Here is a 23245-nt window from a genome sequence, read left to right as displayed (position 1 = left end):
GCACATATATGATTTAGGAGACTCCTGAGATACATCTGGAGTCTACTTTCAGTCTTCTTCTTTAAAAGCATTGTTTATCACATAGCAGTCCCCATGCAAATAAATTTTTGGCTATGTCTATATGTATAAAATAATGGACATTAGCAGAGTTGGCCCATGCATTTCCTCCATTTTGACAAGTGATGGTGATCCTGGGGCAAAGAGAGATTCAGCCTCAGTTTTCTGGGTCCGATGTGAAAATGGCCAATATTCGCAGATCAGCCGTTCTCACAGACTGTTTGCCGGGCCTAAAGAGACACATTCGGTGTGCTGTCTTCTCTTCCAAACTTTCTGAGCTACATTACTTCTTTTGGAGAGCTAATTGGCTTGCTCGAGTAAATTATTACAAGAATCACTTTTGGTCCTTACCAAAATATCAAGTTGGTTGAATGAAGTTTTGTTTAAAAAGATTAAAAAGAAATATATCCTGCCCGTGTTCAATCAATCAGTTAACCCCATCAGTTCACAGTCTATTGGAATTGATTGCCCCACCTCCTTACTCTCAGAGAATGCAGAAGTCATCAGGCAGGGACAACCCCCATTTCCTTCCTTGCCCTGGCCCCTACAGATTCCTCTCTCCACACCCATTCTTGGCTTCTCGGATCCTATGTCAGAGAATGAGATTTATCTGTCTTTGAGATTCTGTCTTCCTAAGGTACCTTGTCCTATCAGTTTTGCCCTACTCCCCACCTCCACTGCACCCTCCACACCTTACCCTCAACTTATCTATTGATAAGATCTATTGGCTCTTTCCTTTAGCCAATAAAATATGCTTTCCTATGAAACAACAATAAAATAAAGCCTCCTTTAAAGTTATGAATACCTCTAATTACCATCCCATTTCTCTCCTTCTCACAGTTCACCTCATTGAAAAAATAGGCATCTTGCATCTACTCCTCCATCTGGTGCCATCCAGTTTCCATTCTCCCCTTTCTATTGCATCTGCTTTTGCTAAAGTCAACAATTAACGTCAAATCTAATTGATGCTTTCCGATTCTTGCCTTATTGACCTCTGTTTGATCTCATGCCTTTGCCACTCACTCTTCTTAGAGGCTTCACTTTCTTTGGCATTTCTTTGGCATTCTGAAATCAGAACTATTACTTCTGATTTTCTTCCAACATCTCTGAATGCAATTTCTCCTTCTTCTTTATGTATTTCATTCCCTCTGTTTCTCCCTTGGGGAGAATGCTCCAATGCACCATCCAGATCACCCATAAGGAAGGAAGTGCTATGCCCCCCAGCATTTGTGAGCGCTGCCAGAAGTTGGCCCTCAGGTGCCAGCCTTTTGGAGCATTGCCTTGGTGGCAAACCACTGCTTCACTTGAGGTCATGCCTCATCAAGGGAGAGCCTACAAGCAAACACTGATCAACACAGGGCCATCAAGACTCCCTAACCTCGTATCTGAAGAGTTATTCTGGCTCTCTGGGGTTTGCCAGCAACTCAGCAGCAGCTCATATTTGCCCTAGGTCCAATCATATTTCCTCTCCCTTCCTTCTACAAGTGTACACCCCACAAGAACTTCCTAATACACATCCTGCATGCTCATCTCCACCTCAGGGCTGCTTCCTGAGGAACCCAATCTGCAGTACCCCTGAAATGTTTGACTAAGTGGATCACTAAATTATTAAAACTAAAATTAAGTAGTTTTCATGAACATTCTGAAAATTATTGACCTGGCCTTATCAGAAATGAGGAATTGTCTTGGAGTTTCTGCACGCAAACACTTTACAATCTAATGAGAAAGAAATGATTACAAAACATTGAAAAAAGTAACTACGATATCGGAAAAGTAAAAGTCACAATTTTGCATAGGTTGTGTCCTTTGCAATGCATTTTAGCCCTCAAATTCTTTTATAACCTAAGTAAAAAGTTAATAAAGATGCCAAAGAATAACTAAAATATATTGGAATGAGTAGTTACAATAAATTTATGTAGAACCATGCAGGTTATAATGAACTTTCATGGGCATTATCTCATTTGATTTTTAAACCATTTGCGTGAAGTGAGGTTATTATCACAAGTTTATGAGTCAAAAAGTGAACTCTGAGAGTTTTAGTGGTCTGGCTGAGACCACACAGCTAGGAAACAGAGTTAATTTAGCCTGGGGAGGAAATGAGAAGTGCCACCTTCCTGTTTTTGTCCCTTGTCCATCCTCTGTTATGGCACAGGATCGATGTGGCCAAGAATGTCATGTGCTCCTGATTCCATACTAGCCTTTGTCTCATCTCTCCTTTGACAATAGTTTAGAAGAAGAGAAAAAGGTCTTCAGTTAGTGTTCTGTCCATCCTCGAGGTCTGATAATCTTAGTACTTCTTTCAAGATTTCTGTTTAGGTTGTTTTGCTTTCAGTTTTATCACTACTTATCTCTTTATTAACACTCTCTTCTCTTTTACTCATAGTTTTAAGCCAGTACCATCCAATAGAACATTCTGCGATGATGGAAATGTTCTACATCTGAGCCCATCAGTATGGCAGCCACTAGTCACTGCAGTTATCAAACACTTGAAATATGGTTAGTGGACTACAGAAGTGACTTTTTAATTTCATTCAAGTTTAGTTGATTTAAATTTAAATTTAAGTAGCCACATATGGTCTGTGCCTACTGTATCAGACAGTGTAGTCTATGCTTTCTCTGATGCCAGAGCCCAGCTCTCTCAAGTCTCCGGGTTCCCTTCTCCCATCCTGATTTCTTTGCTATGAAGAGGATGCACCTCCACCTTTTTCTCCTGATCCCATTCTTTGCCTATCCAGCCCCAGTGCTGTAGATTCCAGTTCCCACTATGCACTTCTGAAGGTAGGGGGATGTCCCGAAGATGGATACACCAGGCAAGTGCTGCCATAGGGACTATGACCAAAGAGACTACTTAGTCTCTGGATGGCACTAATTCTAATATATAGTAGAAATACTCTGAAACTTACCTTGATTTTTTTCTCATGATATGGGAAAAAAGAAAAAAAAAAGCTTTCTTTAAGCTTCCCCTAGTTTGCATAGATTTTATATATGACGGATTAGTTCACCATCACTCTGAGTAAATGCTTTTACATCTCTGACTCACATATTGCCTTTTCTGCTTAGCAAGGCCCGTTCTCATTTGTTCCTATCAATACTCAAAATGTCCCTTCTGCCCAGTATTTCTCACTCTGAATGAATGACTCACTTCTGTGTGTCTTCATAGCTCTCTATTGCCTCGCTCATTACAGCCTGAACAGATGATAAGGATTTGTGTTTCCTTGTCTGCTCTACAGAATTGAGGATTCTTTGAGGGTCGTGCTGCACGATCCTACTATCCCTCACTGCAGAATAGAGTGCCCGGTGCACAGTAGCATCTCAGTAACTCTTCCGAGAATTGACATGTCCTCTTGGGCTCTGAAAGTCCCACCCTCTCTTCACCAATCCATTGACTTCTTTTTCCTAAGACCCCACTTTCAGAAAATAGTGTTCTGAGATAAAATTTCCTTTCACACACTCCTCTAATTGTGCTCCCCTCCCACCAGTGCCAGTGTAGATTCCATTTAAATAAACGTGGGTTCTAGAACGTTTGTTTATCAACTCATCTCATTTCTCTGTGTGTATGTGTTATTGTTGCATTTTATTCATTTCTGGTATATTTGTCACATATTTCTTTCTATTTTTCACAAATAATATGACAATGGAAGCAACATTATCTATTAAACATCTCCAAGAATCAGAAGTGTTATTGTATGGCTTAAAGTTGTCTTTACAATCTTTCTGTACCTCATCGTGCCTCCAACTCTTCTATTTTTCATCACTATCCTTAATTATGCCAATAAGCCCCATGATGAGACTGCCCCAATAGTAAATTCTCTGTAATTATTATCTCTTGTGTATGCCAGATGCATCTAAATTCACAAAAGCTCAATATGCATTTGACAAGTTATTAAATACTAAACCAAAATGTGCTTTAACACCTACACATGTGAACTGCTGCAGTAAATAAAAGTTTCTGCTGATGAAAGGTATGTATCCTGTTTGATGATTTCAATTAAACCACTTCAGATGTGAGATTTAAAACATTCATTTTCCCAATCCGAGCTGCCTTTCCTGGGTAGTTCGAATGTGACTCTTGGATCCGTTTGGCTCGTGACATGATGCTATATTGAATATTTTTCTAGCTGAAAATTTGGTTTTTGGTCACGACCAGGCTTATCTCCTTGTGCATTGTTATTATGCCTGTCAACAGAGTATCCCTGGGATTGCACCCTCAGAACTTGAATAAATTTGTTGATCTGCAGAAGTGAGATTCAAGATATCTTAACAAGGAATGTGGCACCAACCAGTTAGAATGGATATCTCCAGGGCCCCTGGCGCTGAATTCTGGAGGGCCCCCACTGGGCCAGGCTTTCACCCTTTAGCCATAGGAGAGTTCTTGGAAGTATCTGAAGTGAGATGTCAAGGCAGCCAAAGCAACAGTGGGGGATGACACTCAGGGCCAGGATAGCAGGTTTTACCAACTGGTGTGGAGTAGTTCAATATCAGTGCATACTTGCTGAATATCAGCCTGAGTGTTACGTTTATTTAGGATTCAGCAGGAAAATAAAACAGTTGTCCAGGTGTTCAGAATGTGTGTTAGAAGAGTTAACGTTCATCTACCACTAGACTTTTCTTTGGTTTCACAATTGTATTGGTCGTGAAACAGTTACAAAGAGGACACGTTCTGCTTGGAGCAGAATTCACCCCTTTGTGCTGAGAGAGAGTTAATACATTGTCTGGGTTGGGAGAGACCTGAATGCTCAGACTCACACTTCAGAACTCAGGTAGGAGTTGGGTGGTTTTTCCTAAGTGACCCTTCTCCCTGAGTTCAAGTGATAAATAGAACTGAGCTCAGCATGAGGGGTGGGAGATTGTAAGAAAGAACATTCCAGGAAGAGGGAGCATGATGTGCAAAGGCTCAGAAGGGAGAAAGGTCAAGCCATGGCAAGTTGAGACAACCCTCAAGTTGGTTAGGATTGCTGGAGGGGTGGGAGAGGAATGGTCGCAGGCAGGGTTGGCAAGAGAAGGCTGGAAAGGTATACAGGAGCTGGGTATAAAAAGGTTATAATGTAAAAAAAAATGTACATTCATTCCAAGACAATAGTAATGAAAGGATTTGGAGCAAGGAGGAGCAAATCTGCCTCCATACAGAGGATAATGGCAGATCACTGTGGGCCTTGGAAGTGGGGCTCAAAGGAGGTGAGCCTTCCATATGGAGAGAGACAGGAATTGCCTGTTTTCATTTATAAAATCAGAACTTTCCACAACTTTTATTACAGGAGGTTTCCTACAGAAGCTTTTTATAACCACTGAACGGCCTTGGGGAAGTGCTGGTGTGAAGCTTTATGGTAGAGTCAAATCCTATTTATTGTTTAAAAAAAAAGTCTTTGGGCATGAGGCCAAGATGTTGGAGGCTATCACACAGTCCTAGAAAGGTCTATTTGATCACCTCCAACTGAGTTATAACCCAGGCCACTAATGGCATGAAAATTCTCTCCCAGCGTGGCTTTCTCCTTTGAGCAAAGCTCAGTCAGAAGCAGCCAGCCTATTGCCCAGTGATTAGAACCCATTTGCAACTGGAGCTCTGTGTGTGTGACACTGCAGGCATGAGGTACAGAGGCCTGCCTCATGATCAGATTAACAAGGAGTTTATCCCCTCCTCTCTAGCTTCCAGCATTAGCATCTCAATGATAACTTGGGGATGCTGAGCCCCTGAAGGGGTGGAAACATCCTCTGAGGAGGTTGTGTGAACCAATTAGCTTCCCAATGCAAACTTACCAGAAATACTGTTTTGTTTCCTAAATACTAGGAGGTTTGAGATGTTATAAAAATCAGGTTATTAGATTAATAGCTCACTTTTTTGACTATTTGCAAACTTTTTTTTTTTTAAAGATTGGCACCTGGGCTAACAACTGTTGCCAATCTTTTTTTTTTTTCCTGCTTTATCTCCCCAAACCCTCCCTGTACACAGTTGTATATCTTAGTTGCAGGTCCTTCTAGTTGTGGGATGTGCGACGCTGCCTCAACGTGACCTGAAGAGCAGTGCCATGTCCGCACCCAGGATCTGAACCCTGGGCCGCCGCAGCGGAGCGCGCGAACTTAACTTAACCACTCGGCCACGGAGCTGGCCCCTGCAAACTTTTTAACTACAATAATTATTTGCCTCAATAGAATGAGGCAAAGTAAGAATTAGTTAAATGGTCCTTTCATTGTATTGCCTAATAAAATTTAGATTGCCTTTTTAAAATAATTGTATTACACACAGAATGGGTCAAATATCTTGGATATAATGAGATATGTTTTATTTCACTTAACAAACCCTCACATATCATCTCATGTTCCAGATGCTTTTCTAAGAGCTATTCTAATCTTTGTCTAATTTTCCTCACTTCCCAATTTGACAGATGAGAAAACTGAGACAAAGGAAAGAGCACTTTTTTCAAATGGATGGCCAATTCTGCTGGATTCGGGTCTAACTTCTGATTACTGACTTTTTACCAAGCATCAGGGCAGGTGGTTCAGTTCACACAGGTGTCCCTGAGGATCTGTTTTCTCATCGGGTCTTCAGTGGTCTTTCCATACAATTCATGTCTGAGCAACCCCTTGGCCTTATCCATCTAGCCCTTTGAAGTCCATATACTCTGGCTTTGGCTATTTCTCTGGCCCCTTCTAGGAGGATCAAGACTCATGACATTGTTTTCATACCAGATTATCTAAGGCTTCATCTGCTGCATGAACTGTTGAGGTATTTCTTCCTTAGAGTGTTATTATCTCCAAACTGAGGATTCATTTATGCATTTATTCACTCTTTCATTCAACTAATATTTTTTAGGTAGCTTCTAGGCACTAGGAAAACAGTCATTAAACACACTGGCAGCAAACGTCCATTCTATCACCAGTCATACAGGCGATCACAATTACCAAGATAGTGATAAGGGCTGTTGGGACCCTTCGTTATATACACTTTCATCAATTAGCTTGAGTTGTCTCCAAAAGCAAAGCCTGAGCCAAGAACTTGTGTGCTGGAGATGATCCCCAGAAGTTGGAGTGAGGGAATGGAGAGAGTAGAACAAGGAAGAGGGAAAAGTCAACATAAGTATGCACAATCAAGTTGACAACCATGGTGAACACTCGGGGATCAATTTTCCCTGTATTTTCTGAGAAGGTTATAGAGTGTTTTTCAGAGCTTCCACTTAAGTATTGAAAGGGAAATGCAGATATACATTGGCTTCTGCTCCCTATTCTTAGGATGCACATCACTCTTACCAAGTAACAGCAAGATGCTGTCATTGCATTGTTCGTTGAAATTCACATGTAACTGTTCAGTGAAGCTGTGGCTGGAAGCAAAGGGGAGGCCAAAGTGAGGAGGTAGGGTAAAGAGGCGTTTGAAACAGTCCAACCTTTACACTGCTCGTACTCATTCATGCTTACATTAAGTCAAATCTGCCTGTGAGTCTTCAATCTCTGCAAATACTTTACACACAAGCATTAGTGGAACAAGTCCCAGTTTCTACAGCTGTAAATCATCCCAAGCCCATCAGTGATATTCAACTATCTCCATCCTCAATTACCCATCCTAGATTCCCTCGCTTCATCTGGCCTGAGTTATTTGTCTGGTGGGGTGAGGCAGACTTTCATTCCCAAAGTGTTTGAGCATTTAGATTCTTTGCCATTGTTTGACTTTATTTGCTGTAATCATTGCTCATTGCCACTACCAGGAATGGAAACAAGAAATACCCCTGTGAAGAGTTCCAGACATGCTCTGTCAGCCCCTGTTTTGTAGCAGCAACCCTCACTCTTCATGACAGTCTGTGTCAACTACACCCAAGAGTAACTCCTTTTGTTGTTGTTGTTTTTGTTCTGTTTTTGACAGCTGATCTACCAGCATGAGTTCCTTGAAGTGACCAGGTGGTAGTTGCCACTTCAGGTTCAATGGAATGCTTACCTTATCTTCTGGTGGAAGCCTTCCTTCCCTGGGACCTATGGTGACTAATTGAGAAGATCCTAAGGTGTGGGGACAGGAAGCAGCAATTCCTCAAGTGACTGAGAGCAACAGCGAAATAGGCAACCTCTATCCCTTGATTCCTGGATTCATGTAGCCTAGCCTTTGGGGCCAGAGTGCTGGATATTGGCCATTGGCCTCAAGCTGTGCTGCATCTGGAAGACAGAACCAACATTGCAGACTATTCTTATCAAGCCGGCACCTTAGTCATCATTTTATTATAGGTTAGCTCCTTCTGATGATGTAGCGTACAGCTGGATTAGTGGATCCTGCGATCATGTGCCCAATAGCTCACCTTCTTTGCCATAAAATAGGTCCCTTATTTTAAGCTGGTATTATGTATGATGACTCTAGAGTTATCCTGTGTACCTGATTAATGACTTCTCTGCACTGGATGACCTGAGGTGATCACTAATATGAAACACAGAATCCACATTTCTATGATCTCAACAACAGATCTACATAGAACTCTTTGCCCGGCCATGGCTTGAATCAGAGCTCAGGTGAGGCTTATAGGAAAATGAGGAGGAACAAGAAATACCTGACACAATGCTGTACTGAATTACTTGTTCATTTTACTATATTGATCCCTAGATGATAAGACCATTTAGGGGAGAGGCTATATCAAATTAATCCTGGCATAGCCAGCACTTAGCACAGTGTTTGGGATTTAGTGAACACTTAGGTCATTTTATTTTTTAATGTGAAGCATTCATGAATATGTGCATAGAGATCTTTTGGGTCTGCTTCTGTTATGAATAGGGGAGAGAAATAAAGGCTAGTGATGGGAGGGACTTATCTAAGTTCCTCTGTCCACTTAGTAGCAAAGGCAGGGGTAGCTCTTCAGTCTGATCCCAAGACCACAAATCTTCATCGTATGTGATGTTTCATAGAGTAAAATCTTCTTGGTGGAGACTGGCCATAGTTTTATTTGTTTATTTTTTTTGAGGAAGATTAGCCCCAAGCTAACATCCGCTACCAATCCTCCTCCTTTTGCTGAGGAAAACTGGCCCTGAGCTAACATCCTTGCCCATCTACTTTATATGTGGGACTCCTGCCGCAGCATGGCGTGCCAAGAAGTATATAGGTATGCACCCAGGATCCGAACCCACGAACCCCAGACGCTGAAGTGAAATGTGTGAACTTAACCGCTGCACCACTGGGCTGGCCCCTGAGCATAGTTTTTAACAACCCAAGACAATCAAAGCAAATGAGTCTCATTTGGTTAGTGGGGAAATGTTATCCAGTAGCCTGGACTTCAGATTTGCATCTTATAATGAAGGAATATGTAATATGAGTATGCTATTTATTATCAGAACAGGCTAATTTTATAATTCTTTATAATTTTATAACCTGAATTTACTCTCAGAAACCAATGTCTCTTTGATTGTCTTGCAGTTGTTAAAAATTATGTCCAATCTTTGAAAATTATCGCTTCTTCATGTGTTCCCACAAACTTTACTCTCTCCTCCTTTCCTGTGCCCTGATAGAGCTTAAACTAAACAGTGGTTGGGATTACTAACATTGTACATTGAAAGAAAATAAAAGAGTTGAGTTGAGGGGGTATTTCAGAGGGAGGAAGCATAGACTAATGATTAAGAACAAAATGTCATTCTGAAGAGAAATCGGGCAGTTTTTAGTCAAGTTAAGTATTCTTATAAGCCGTGACTCCTACTCTTGGGTACCTAGCTTAGATAGAGTCTCATATAGATTCATAAGGAGAATGTATGAAGATGTTATACAGTGTTGTTAGTATCGTGGTGGAGTGGAGCAAATTCAATGTCTCTCACCTGAGGACTGAATAAATGTATTGGTTTGAATACCAGTACAACTGAGCTAAGAAAAGACAACATAATAGAGGCTTAAACAAGACAGAATGTATCTTATATATATATACATATATGTCCATTTTATAGACATCTGAGTCTCAGTACTCCAAGGCTAATATGGCAGCTCCATAGTGTTTATGGCAAATATTCCTTTTATTTTGATTCTTGGCCATCTCAAGACTTATTCTGCCTTGTGGTCTAAAATAATTGCTCTGGCTTCAGCCAGTGGGAAGAGGGAAAGGAAAGAGGGTAGGGAAAAGGGAAAGGACAAATTACTGACACTCATATGTCATTATTCAGAATATAAGTCACGTGGCCACATCTAGCTTCAAGGAATCTGGGAAATGTAGTTTCTAGCTGGATAGCCATGTTCTCAGCTGTCCACTACTACTAAAGGAAGAAGGAGGAGTGGATATTGGAAAAGAACCAGCCCTCTCTGGCATTGTAAGATTATGATAAATATATAATGCTGAATAAAATGTGGCAACAGAATCAATAAACTGTGTGTATTCCAACAACATGGATGGTTCTTAAAAACAGAATGCTGAGTGAAAAAGAAAAAAGAGAGAGAATGAGAATGGGCTAAAAGAGAATACACTAATGAATAAGCACAAATATATAAATAATTCCTGTAAACAAGTACAGGGCCTTGAAAGGACAAACGATAATATTGTGCTAAGAAAGAAAGGTTTAGTCAGCCAGATCTCCATACTAAATTTGGTTCTAGCCATATGGTCTATTGGAAGTTATGTAAATGCTTTAAGGACTATTTTTTTCTGATGTGAAAATAATTGTAATATACTCATCTTACAAGGGTAGGATGAACTTGTATACTTAAAGCACTTATTGTGGTGCTTGACAAAGTAAATTCCCAGTAGATATTAGTTGCTTTACTATTTATTTATTATTGCAAAAGAAATCTACAATTTCTTAAGAAACTGTGTGAATGTATGAGATCAGGGCTTTGTGTAAAGCTGACTCTTGGTAAATGTTGGTTGGATGCATGATAAAAGAACAGAGAGCGTATTGACCACAGTTGTTAGAGAGGAATGAGCTGGGAAATATTCAGTCACATATCAAACATTTATTAAGTGTCTCTTACGTGTCAGGCCCCTAGGATACAAAGGTAAGAACTAGTGTGGACCCTCCCCAGTGCAGGTGAAGGCAATTAATAAAAAATCATACAAACACATGTAAAATTCCAATTGCTATAAATACAGTGAAGGAGAGAGATACTCTTAGGGGTGTGTGTGAGTGCATGTGTGTGTGAGTGCATGTGTGTGTGTGTGTGTGTTTCTATCATATATGTACACAGACAGAGGTTTGACCCACTCAGTTGAGAAAATGCCTTCTGAGGAAGTGATGCTTGAATAGACAAAGATTAGAAATTAACTAATTAGGAAAATAAATTAAAGGAAAGAGGTTCCAAGGCAGAAGTAACAGCATAGGAAAAAGCCCTGTGACAGCCAGGCGTGGAGAATACGGTGGACTGAAACAAATACAGTGGGACTGGAGCAGAAAGAACACAAGAGCATGTGTTATGAGTTGATATGGGAGGGTTTGTACAGGAAAAACTATATGGGGAGCACAGGCTATTTGAAAGGATTCTGTCTTCCCTCCCAGGAAGGAGCACTGTGTTCGTTTTCTTTGGTACTGTAAAAAATTACCAGAAACTTAGTGGCCTAAATCCAAATTTAGTGTCTTGTAGTTTTGGAGGTCAGAAGTCCAAAGCCAGTTTCACGGGGCTAGGATCAAGGTGGTGGCCGGTCTGGTTCTTTCTGGAGGCTCTGAGAGGAGAATCCCTTGGAAGGAAAGAACGTTTCCTTGCATTTTCTTGTTCTAGTGGCTGCCTGTATTCCTTGGCTTGTGTCTCTTCTTCCATCTGCAAAGTGCATCACCCCAATCTCTCCTTCTGTCATCGCATCACCTTCTGCTCTGACCCCAAACTCTCCTGAATCTCTTTTATAAGGACCATTGTGATTACCTCAGGCCCACCCAGATAATCCGGGATAGTCTACCCATCTCAAGATCCTTACTCAGTCACGTTTGCAAGTCCCTTTTGCCTATAAGACAATATTCACAGTCTCTGATCATTAGGATGAAGACAATGGGGGCCATTATTCAGCTTACCATAGAAGCCATTGCGTTTGTTTAAGCAAGAAAAATGGCATGTTCAGGTTTGCGTATTTAAAAGTTCACTGTGATTGCCTTGTGAAGGACAAATAGGAAGAGGACAAGATTTATGTTGGTGAACCAATTTTGAGGACACTGCAGTGGTCCTGGTGAGAAGAGAAGGAAAAGAACTTCATCAGGAGATGTGAGCTATAACATCTTGGCTAAAAGAGTCCCAGACAGTTGAGTTATCAAGAATCTTAGAGAACACTATCCATGTTGTACTGGGTCTGGCTCGTACTGGTTTTCAAGAGCTGATGTGTGCCTCTAGCCTAACTCCACATTCAGTATGTTGATGTCTTGAAATCGGCCATGGTGGAAGTATTCACACCATTGGAAATTAGCAATCACTAGAAATCAGGATTCTCCCGACACCCCGAGATCAGTTTACCAGCCCCCCATGGACACTATGTAACCTACAAATGGGCTAAGTGTTCTCCTGCCTTCTCAGGCTCTGCTTCCAGTAGCATTGAGCTCATTCTTCAACCTGCTGTTGACCAGTCTTCATTCTTAGACATTTCTTTGTAGACACCAACAAATAGTAGCGGAGGCTGCTTTTTCAGGATGGGATCTCTTCCTCCCACTTAAGTATTTTCTATGAATTTTGCAATAAACATGCAATATTTTTATAATTAGGAAAAACTAAAGTCAACTTTACTTTTTATTTATTTATTTATTTTGATTGAGTTAACGATAGGTTACAACCTTTTGAAATTTCAGCTGTACATTATTCTCTGTCAGTTGTGTTGTAGGTGCACCCCTTCACCCTTTGTGCCCACCCCCCACCCCACCTTTTACCCTGGTAACCACTAATCTGTTCTGTTTGTCTACATTTTTAAATTCCTTATATAAGTGGAGTCACACAGGGATTGTCCTTCTCTATCTGGCTTATTTCACTTAACATAGTTCCCTCAAGGTCCATCCACGTTGTTGTGAATGGGACGATTTTGTTCTTTTTTATGGCTGGGTACTATTCCATTGTATATATATACCACGTCTTTATCCAATCATCTGTTGATGGACACTTAGGTTGCTTCTATTTCTTGGTTATTGTAAATAGTGCTGCAATGAACATTGGGGTGCATGGAACTTTTGGAATTGCTGACTTCAAGCTCTTTGGATAGATACCCAGTAGTGGGATAGCTGGGTCGTATGGTAGTTCTATTTTTAATTTTTTGAGGACTCTCCATACTGTTTTCCATAGTGGCTGCACCAGTTTGCATTCCCACCAGCAGTGTATGAGCGTTCCTTTTTCTCCACAATCTCTCCAACATTTGTTACTATTTGTTTTAGTTAGTTTTGTCATTCTAATAGGTGTAAGGTGATATCTTAGTGTAGTTTTGATTTGCATTTCCCTGATGATCAGCAATGATGAACATCTTTTCATGTGCCTATTGGCCATCTGTATATCTTCTTTGGAGAAATGTCTGTTCATGCCTCCTGCCCATTTTTTAATTGAGTTGTTTGATTTTTTGTTGTTGAGTTGTGTGAGTTCTTTACATATTATGGAGATTAACCCTTTGTCGGATGTATGACTTGCAAATATTTTTTCCCAGTTAGTGGGTTGTTTTTTTGTTTCAATCCTGTTTTCCTTTGCTTTGAAGAAGCTCATTAGTCTGACAAAGTCCCATTTGTTTATTCTTTCTATTGTTTCCCTTGTGTGAGAAGACATGGTGTCAAAAAGGTCCTTTTAATACTGATGTCAAAGAGTGTACTGCCTACGTTTTCTTCTAGAAGCCTTATGGTTTCAGGTCTCACCTTTAGGTCTCTGATCCATTTTGAGTTTATTTTGGTGAATGGTGAAAAAGAATGGTCAATTTTCATTTTTCTACATGTGGCTTTCCAGTTTTCCCAGCACCATTTGTTGAAAAGGCTTTCTTTTCTCCATTGTATGCCCTCAGCTTCTTTGTGGAAGATAAGGTGTCCATAGATGTATGGTTTCATTTCTGGGCTTTCAATTCTGTTCCATTGATCTGTGTACCTGTTTTTGTACCAGTACCATGTTGTTTTGATTACTGTAGCTTTGTAGTATGTTTTGAAGTCAGGGATTGTGATGCCTCCAGCTTTGTTCTTTTTTCTCAGGATTGCTTTAGCAATTTGGGGTCTTTTGTCACCCCATATGAATTCTAGGATTCCTTGTTCTATTTCTGTAAAGAATGTCATTGGGATTCTGATTGGGATGGTGTTGAATCTGTAGATTGCTTTAGGTAGAATGGACATTTTAATTATGTTTATTCTTCCAATCCATGTACATGGAATGTCTTTCCATCTCGTTATGTTGTCATCCATTTCTTTCAGAAAAGCCTTGTAATTTTCATTGTATAGGTGTTTCACTTCCTTAAATTCACCCTGAGGTATTTTATTCTTTTTGTTGCGAGTGTGAGTGATATTGTGTTCTTGAGTTCTTTTTCTGTTAGTTCGTTATTAGAGAGTAGAAAAGCTACTGATTTATGTAAATTGATTTTATACCCTGCAACTTTGCTGTTGCTGTTATACCCAACAACTTTGTTGTTGATTACTTCTAAAAGTTTTCCAATATATTCTTTGGGGTTTTCTATATATAAGATCATGTTGTCTGCAAAACAGCGAGAGTTTCACTTCTCCCCTCCCTATTTGGATTCCTTTCGTTCATTTTTCTTGCCTAATTGCTCTGGCCAAAACCTCCAGTACTATGTTAAATAAGAGTGGCGATAGAAGGCATCCTTGTCTCATTCCTGTTTTCAGAGGGATGATGCTCAGTTTTTGCCCATTGAGTATGATGTTGGCTGTGGGTTTGTCATATATGGTCTTTATTATGTTGAAGTAGTTCCCTTCTATCCCCATTTTGTTCAGAGTTTTTATCATAAATGGCTGTTGGATCTTGTCAAATGCTTCCTCTGCATCTGTTGAGATGATCATGTGGTTTTTATTCCTCAGTTTGTTGATGTGGTGTATCACATTAATTGATTTGCAGATGTTGAACCATCCCTGTGTCCTTGGTATGAATCCCACTTGATCATGACGTATGATCCTTTTGATGAATTGCTGAATTTGGGTTGCCAAAATTTTGTTGAGAATTTTTGCATCTATGTTCATCAGCGATATTGGCCTGTAGTTCTCCTTTTTTGTGCTGTCCTTGTCAGGTTTTGGTATCAGTGTGATGTTGGCCTCATAGAATATGTTAGGAAGTGTTCCATCTTCCCTAATTTTTTGGAATAGCTCGAAAAGGGTAGGTATTAAATCCTCTCTGAAAGTTTGGTAGAATTCCCGAGGAAAGCCATCTGTTCCTGGGGTTTTATTCTTTGGGATGCTTTTGATTGCTGTTTCAATCTCTTTCCTTGTGATTGGTCTGTTCAAATTGTCTGCTTCTTCTTAACTAAGCTTTGGGAGATTGTAGGAGTCCAAGAATTTATCCATTTCCTCTAGGTTATCCATTTTGTTGTCATATAGTTTTTCATAGTATTCTCTTATAATCCATTGTATTTCTGGGGAGTCTGTTGTTATTTCTCCTCTTTCTTTCTGATTTTGTTTATTTGAGATTTCTCTCTTTTTTTCTTTGTAAGTCTGGCTAGGGGTTTGTCAATTTTATTTATTTTCTCAAAGAGCCAGCTCTTTGTTTCATTGATCCTTTCTACTGCCTTTTTTATTTCAATAGCATTTATTTCTGTTCTGATTTTTATTATTTCTCTCCTTCTGCTGAGTGTGGGCTTTGTTTGTTCTTCTTTCTCTAATTTAGTTACGTGTAGTTTAAAATTGCTTATTTGGGATTTTTCTTGTTTGTTAAGATATGCCTGTATTGCGATGAATTTTCCTCTTAATACAGCTTTTGCTGTATCCCATATGAATTGGTATGGCATGTTATCATTTTCATTTGTCTCCAGGTATTTTTTGATTTCTTCTTTAATTTCTTCAATGATCCATTGCTTGTTCAATAGCATATTGTTTAGTCTCCACATCCTTGTGCCTTTCTCAGCTTTTTTCTTGTAATTAATTTCTAGCTTTATAGCATTATGATTGGAGAAGATGCTTGTTATTATTTCAATTTTTTAAAATTTGTAGAGGCTTGCCTTGTTTCCCAGCATATGGTCTATCCTTGAGAATGTTCCATGCACACTTGAGAAGAATGTGTATTCTGCTGTTTTTGGATGGGGTGTTCTATATATGTCTATTAAGTCCAACTGTTTTAGCTTTTCATTTAGCTCCACTGTTTCTTTGTTGATTTTCTGTCTGGATGATCTGTCCACTGATGCAAGTGGGGAGTTGAGGTCTCCTACTATTATTGTGTTATTTTTGATATCTTCTTTTAGGTTAGTTAATAGTTGCTTTATGAACTTTGGTGCTCCTGTGTTGGGTGCATAGATATTTATAAGCATTATTTCTTCTTGATGAAGTGTCCCTTTGATCATTATATATTATCCCTCTATGTCTCTCTTTACCTGTCTTATCTTGAAGTCTGTTTTGTCTGATATAAGTATTGTGACACCTGCTTTCTTTTGTTTGCTATTTGCTTGGAGTATTGTCTTCCACCATTTCACTCTGAGCCTGTGTTTGTCCTTGGAGCTGAGGTGTGTTTTCTGGAGGCAACAAATTGTTGGATCTTGTTCTTTAATCCATTTTGCCACTCTGTGTCTTTTTATTGGAGAGTTCAATCCGTTTACATTGAGGGTGAGTATTGATGCATGAGGGCTTCATGCTGTCATTCTGCTGCTCATTTTCCAATTTTCCTGTGTTTCCTTTGTTTCTCGTCCTGTGTGTTTTAGCCTACCCATTGACTTCTGCAATTTCTTATGCTGGGTTTCTTATATTTCTCCTTATTTATGTTTTGTGTCTCTGTTCTGTTTTTTAGTTTAGTGGCTACCCTGAAGTTTGTATTCAGAGTCTTGTGTATAACATAGTCCATTTTCGGGTGGTCTCTTACTTCCTTAGCCTAGACTGATTCAGTCCCTTTCCTTCTCCCCTCCTAAATTATTATTTTCATCTCTTATTCCAACTTGTGTTGTCAGTTTGTGGTTAGAGTGATAAGATTGCCTTTGCTTTGGTGATTTCTTTCCCTTTATCCTAATGCTATAGTTGCATATTTGCTGTCCTATTCTGATTCTGTTTGTCTCCCTACTCTGTGTTTTGTGACTCCTTTCTCCTTTTTGTTCTTTTTTCAGGTATGAGAGCCTTCTTGAGGATTTCTTGTAGTGGAGGTCTTGTGGGAACAAAGTCCCTTAGCTTTTGTTGGTCTGGAAAAGATTTAATTTCTCCCTCATATCTGAAGGATATTTTTGCTGGATAGAGTATTCTTGGCTGAAGATGTTTATCCTTTAAAGTTTTGAATATGTCATTCCGATCTCTCCTAGCTTGTAAGGTTTCTGTAGAGAAATCCACTGAAAGTCTGATAGAGGTTCCTTTGTAGGTTATTTTCTTCTGCCTTGCTGCCTTGAGTATTCTTTCTTTGTAATTCATTTTTGCCATTTTTGTTACTATATGCCTTGCAGTAGGTCTTTTTACATTGACAAATCTAGGAGATTTGAAAGCTTCCTCCACACACATTTCTCTCTCAATCCCTAGATTTGGGAAGTTCTCTTCTATTACTTCATTGAGCACGTTTTCTGCTCCATTTTCCTTTTCCATGCCCTCAGGAATTCCGATGATTCTTAAGCTGCATTTTCTCCTTGAGTCAGCTATTTCTCAGAGATTTTCTTCAGTTTTTTTAATTCTTAGTTCTCTTTCTTCCTCTGTCTGGAGTCATTCAGCCTGTCTATCTTCGATTATGCTAATTTGCTCTTCTATGGTGTCTACACAGGCATTCAGGGAATCCATATTCTGTTTTATCTGATCCATTGTATTTTTCATCTCTAGTATTTCTGATTGATTCTTCTTTACAGTTTCAATCTCTTTTGTGAAGTAACTCCAGAACTCGTTGACTTGTTTCTCTATATTTCCCTTTACCTCATTGAGTTTTTTGATGATAGCTATTCTGAGCTCATTTTCACTTAGTTTACCTATTTCCAAGTCCTCAGGACATACTTCTGTGTTTTTATTGTTTTCCTTTTTGGACTGGAACTTTTATAAATTGCTGGGTGGTATAGGAGCGGTTTTTGTGCATGATGCTATTATTTGGTTGCAGTTACAGCCTATGTCAGTAGATGGGGGTTGAGAGCCACATGTTCTGAGCCATCCACCTTCAGCTGCGATGGCAGCATGAAGTGTGGGTTGGGGGAGGAGGGGAACCTTCTCTCACGTGAACATCTGGATTCTGTTCAACTCTTGCTCTCTGGTCTCCCGGGGCTCTGGCTTGATGGGGTCCCCCCACAGAAGAGCTTTCCCCCATTAGAGGGTTTCCACTGCAGGGTCTTTGGGAATCCTGGAAGATCCTGCAGACGCGTGGCCCCTCTGCTGCTTCTTCCCTCACACGAGGCAGTGATCCTAGTCTCTAGGAGAGGGAGCGAAGTTTTCTCTTACCCCATTCCACCTCCTCCCTGGGTGGCTCCAGCCTCTTCGCCCTCTGTCATTTGGCTGCTGTGGGTCTCTGACGATTTCTGTTATTAGGATTTTTTTTGGTTGGAAAGCAGTTGCTCTTTTTGGTTGTAATTTGGAGGGGAGAGGGTCCCGGGTGAGCTCACTCTGCCATGTCACTGACGTCACTCGTTAACTTTACTTTTTAAATGTTAATTTTAAAAACACGTGTGAATGAAGACATAATAGAACACTTGTTTAATGGTGTTGAGAGCTAAGCTCGGATTTAATCACTACAAAATGGATTCCTAGCCACAATTGTATACAAGTTAGTCTGTGAGTTTCCTGTGGAATTTTTTACATGGCTTATTCTCTTGATTTGTTCAACACAAGAAGGAAGAGGATCCGAGTGATGAAAATGAGAACAATAAAGAATATTTAAAACTAATAAGTATTCAAACATATGAAATTATAGAATATAAAACACATTATAAGAAAGTTGCAAAAGAAATTTATCTTGACATTATATATGGTCTTGAGACAATAGGAAGTGATTAAGGGTATTATTTCTGGAGCAAGATTTCCTGGGTTCAAATCCAGTGCTGCCACTTGCTATCTTTACTCTCTGGAAAAGGACTAAAACTCTCTTTGCCTCAATTTCTTCATTTCATTTGTGAAATGGGGATAATTATAGTTACTCCCACTTTGAGTGTTTGTGAGATTTAGTTACTCCACACAAACCCCTCAGAAGAGTGCTTGGCACATATTAAGCACTCAAGAAGTCAGCTATTATTTGTTGATATTCGACTGCACATATCCTCATTTATTTCAACATAGATTTTCCTATGAGAAAAGCAATTGAAAGATTTACCATACTTACAGCTCTCTACCACCTTCTTTCCCCAATTGATCTGTCCAGCTGAGAAAATCAGTGATTTAATCAGGTAAAATTGATGTAAAATTTTCCCAAATATGCTAGATATTTGTTTTTCACATTTATATATTGAACTTCAGTCCATCTCCATATGCTTCGCTTAGGATTTATAAGCATTATTGCTAATCTGGCTACTAAATCCCCAAAAAATGTTAGTACAGCAACTCGATTCAGGTATTTCTTGCTCTACACTTCCTCCCTCCCTGATAGAATACACACACCCATCACTCCTCATTTCTCCTGGCAAGTTTTCTGAGGTGTGTACCAAGTTCTTGAAGAGCTGAATATCATCTTGCCTTGAGTTAAACAGGAGCCAGCTGGCACCATTTATCTCTCCAAATTACAAGAAAATGTGAGAAACAACAGGGTGTCTATATGGGGTTGGGCAGAGCCCTAAAGGGCAGCTATGTGTGAAAGAGTATACCACGGCAATGAGCTTGAGAATTAGGTGTAATCCTGGAAGGCTCAGACTTGACAAGACTTATCTCAACGTGGTTTCAGATTTTTAGATGTTTTTCCTACCCTATCTAGCTGCATCTTCAAAAGTTAGATATTTCCGTGAGAATGCTAGGTGGTGGGAGGAAATTAATTTTCTTACTTTTGTGCTGGAATCAATACACAGGTTTTTGATGGCTCCCCCAAATCCCAGAAGATATCAAACATTGGTTTTCTAATTATTCATTATTTTTGTTGAATTCTGTCACATTATCTTTTGATGTAGGCCAAGTTTATAATGGATCACTTGGAAAGGAAACAAACACTCCTTGGTAAGCATTTTATGTCTCATATGAGTTTAATATCAGTAAAAATTCATAAAGGATTTTTATTACAGTTAAAATGTTATGAAGTAATCTATCTGAAACTACTTGCAGAAAGATTAGCCAACATGAATGCATGCATGATATTTTTAGAAAGTAGAAATAAGTAGGAATCTTTCTTAGCACTTCTTTCTGTGTATGCCTTAGTGAAAGAAGACATTACATAAGAAAAATCACAAATTTTTAATCTGGATTATTAGAAAGAAAGCATACGTGTTCATCCTAGAATAGATAGTTTTTCACATATTCATTCTTGTTACTACATTTAGCAAAGCATAAGAACACAAGGACGGGATAATTCACTTTCAAATGTGCACAATTGTAGACTCTGAAGCAGCTGGTTGAAATGGATATAACCTTGAGAAAAGTCTGTACATTTAGCCTAAATGAAAGAAAACTTTGGAAATTATAAAGTTTTCTCTGTTGCATAAACAGATATTACATATTACAGACACTAGTTTAGGAACTAGTATAATAAAAGAAAGAAAGAACTGCTATCTACTATTACTGAATTCTCTAAGAGCCTGAATAAAGAAAATGTGCATGCATCCTTATTTTTTATAACAGACACATCTTATACTTGTAGAGAAGCCAATTTAACTTTAATACCTGGGCAGACACTGGAACTAATCATGGGGTAGTTTGTAATCCTCTATAAAAGCACAACATCCTGGGGCACAATCGCTTTCCTGAAAGTAGATTTTTAGCAACATCGTTCAAATATGATAAAAATGTATTTCAGGAAATACTACAACACTAAAAATAAGCAGTGAAACTGTACATGCAGTCTTTAGAATTTTGATTCTGTTCTATGTGCCATTCTTATTAGCACCCTAGCGTTCGCTGTAGGTCAGCATATGGCTAGAGCAGGGTTTCTCAAACTTTTTGATTTGGGGACCTTTCTATAGTCTTAAAAACTCATTGAAGAGGCCAAAGAGATTTTCTTTATGCAGGAGCATAGCTGTCAATATTTATTGAATTAGAAGTGAAAACTGAGAAATTTTTAAAACTCAAGCGTACCCAAGCACACATTCTGTTAGCTGTGGATTGACATCATCCTGTGTCAGGTAGCCTCTAGAAGGCTTCACTGGACACTCATGAGAGAATAAGAGTGAAAAGGCAACTAAGTTCCTAGTATTACTCTGAAAATAGTTTTGACCTCACAGACTTCTGGGTCTCAGGGCCCTCAGTGGTCCCTGGAACACACTTTGAGAACTGCCGTGCTGCAGCGTTGGTAACTGGAAGGTTATCAGGACATTTGGCCACAGGAACTCTAAACGATCCAAGGGAGAAAAATTATCAAATAGCATCCCTTGGAGTGTAAATTCCGTCTGGCTGAAATTTGGTATTTCTATTAAAGATCCCTGGATAATGTCTCCAAGCAAATGATTTTTACTTAAGGAAAAAATAATGGTATTAAAAAGGTTAGGGATGAAGAAGGCTTCGGGCACTATTTGACAGATATTTATTGGATACCCACATTATATAGCAGTCACTGGAGAGGTGAAAAAAATCTTAAATATGTGATCTTATCCCTTGACATGTTCATAATCAAGGGAAAGAGATCACAAGTATGTGCTCCAATAGAATTAAGAAGAAAATTCTCAGACAACCCGATGGACAAGTCATTTCAGGAAGTCTCCCTAGCAGAGGTGACATTTATCACCAGGCGTGCACAAGGAGTGCAGCATTATGAGCAGGAGTGTGCAAGGAGGTTAGTTCAGAGGCAGAGGGCAGATTCTAGGCAGAAAGACACGGAAGGGTGGAGCATCAGCACTTTCAATAACTGGAGCATCAGTTTGGGGTGGAAGGAGTTGGATGAACGGGGTGGGTGGGAGAGGTTAGGTCAGATTGCAGGTGGCCTTATATGCACACCAAAAAGACTGAGCATTGCCTATGGACAGTGGGAAGCTGCTAAGGTGTTTCAAGCAGAAGGATGATTTGTTCAGAATTAGGTTTCAGAAAGTCAGCTTAGCACCTTTGTGGAAGATTAAAGGGATGAGGGTGAAACCATAGTTTGGAAGAGCCCTTTGGAGCATCTGGCAGTAATCCAAGCAGGAAGAGAGCCATGTTGCTTAGGCTCTGGAATCAGTTGGCCTGGGTTTAAACATTGATTTCTCCCTTGGTTTGGGGACCTCAAACAATTACCTCATATACATGTACTTTCATTTCCTCATCTGTAGAGTAGGAAAGTAAGATTCGCTACTTTATAGAGTTGTTGTAATGGTAGAATGACTTGATGCAATAAAATAAAACAATGTAGAATAAAATAAAACAGATTTACTACATTGCTATAATAGCAGTATGTGTTAGTTATCATTATAGGTGCATAAATTAATATGGAAGAGGGCAAAGGGAACAGATTCTAGAGGTACGCAGGGGCTGGGATTCACAGGATTTTTGTGACATTGTTGGATGGTGATGAGAGACAGTGAAATTATTTCAAACGTTTAGACTCAAGAGAATCCAGGCAAGCGTTAGATGATGGGTGATGAATTCAGGACTAGGGCACAGAGAGAACAAAGAGAAACGAAGATCTATTGTCACACAAATATTTTTTATAAAAATCGTGGGAAACGCTTACCACAATTCTCTCACATAACGTGGAGCTGAGGCAAGTGTGGCTGATGATGAAAGATATCCAAGAAATTTTAAGAAACAAGATGAAGAATTCATTTGTGGCAAACTCTCAGACCAAATCAAGGGAAGAACAGAGTAAGCCTCTAACAAAAAATATGTAATTCCTCACTAAAATCAAGTGCTGTCCTTGAGAACTTGAGGGTGATATGCGGCCTTTAAGGAAAGAATAGGTACAAATTAAGAGAGAAGCTGGGAATTAAAGCTTGCCAAGATTTCTTTCTTTAGCATGAAAAAAAAAAACGATTAGAAAACTATCCACATATTACAAGGAGGACAAAGGACTGAAGTCAAGGCAGCTAAAAGACCTGGACGAGGTAAATTTCTGTTAGAATAGGTCAGATTTGGAGTAATAAAAGGTGTTAGGCAATGAGAAGTTTTTATTTACTTAGATGGT

At 39.4% G+C, this 23245-nt stretch overlaps 1 long non-coding RNA gene across 1 annotated transcript in view; it reads left to right on the top strand.

Annotated features, from left to right (window-relative positions):
• The window catches only part of LOC138920303 (uncharacterized), a 73172-nt gene that overhangs the window by 29329 nt on the left and 20598 nt on the right, over window positions 1-23245 (top strand). Inside the window, exon 3 of the long non-coding RNA XR_011431211.1 lies at window positions 20115-20160. This is a non-coding gene — a long non-coding RNA (uncharacterized lncRNA). The remainder of the gene's footprint in view (window positions 1-20114; window positions 20161-23245) is intronic.

The sequence above is a fragment of the Equus caballus genome, chromosome 23, assembly GCF_041296265.1.
Source record: "Equus caballus isolate H_3958 breed thoroughbred chromosome 23, TB-T2T, whole genome shotgun sequence".
NCBI classification, from domain to species: Eukaryota; Metazoa; Chordata; class Mammalia; order Perissodactyla; family Equidae; genus Equus; species Equus caballus.
Note: the sequence above shows the minus strand (reverse complement) of the source record. Positions and strands in the feature narration are given on the sequence as shown.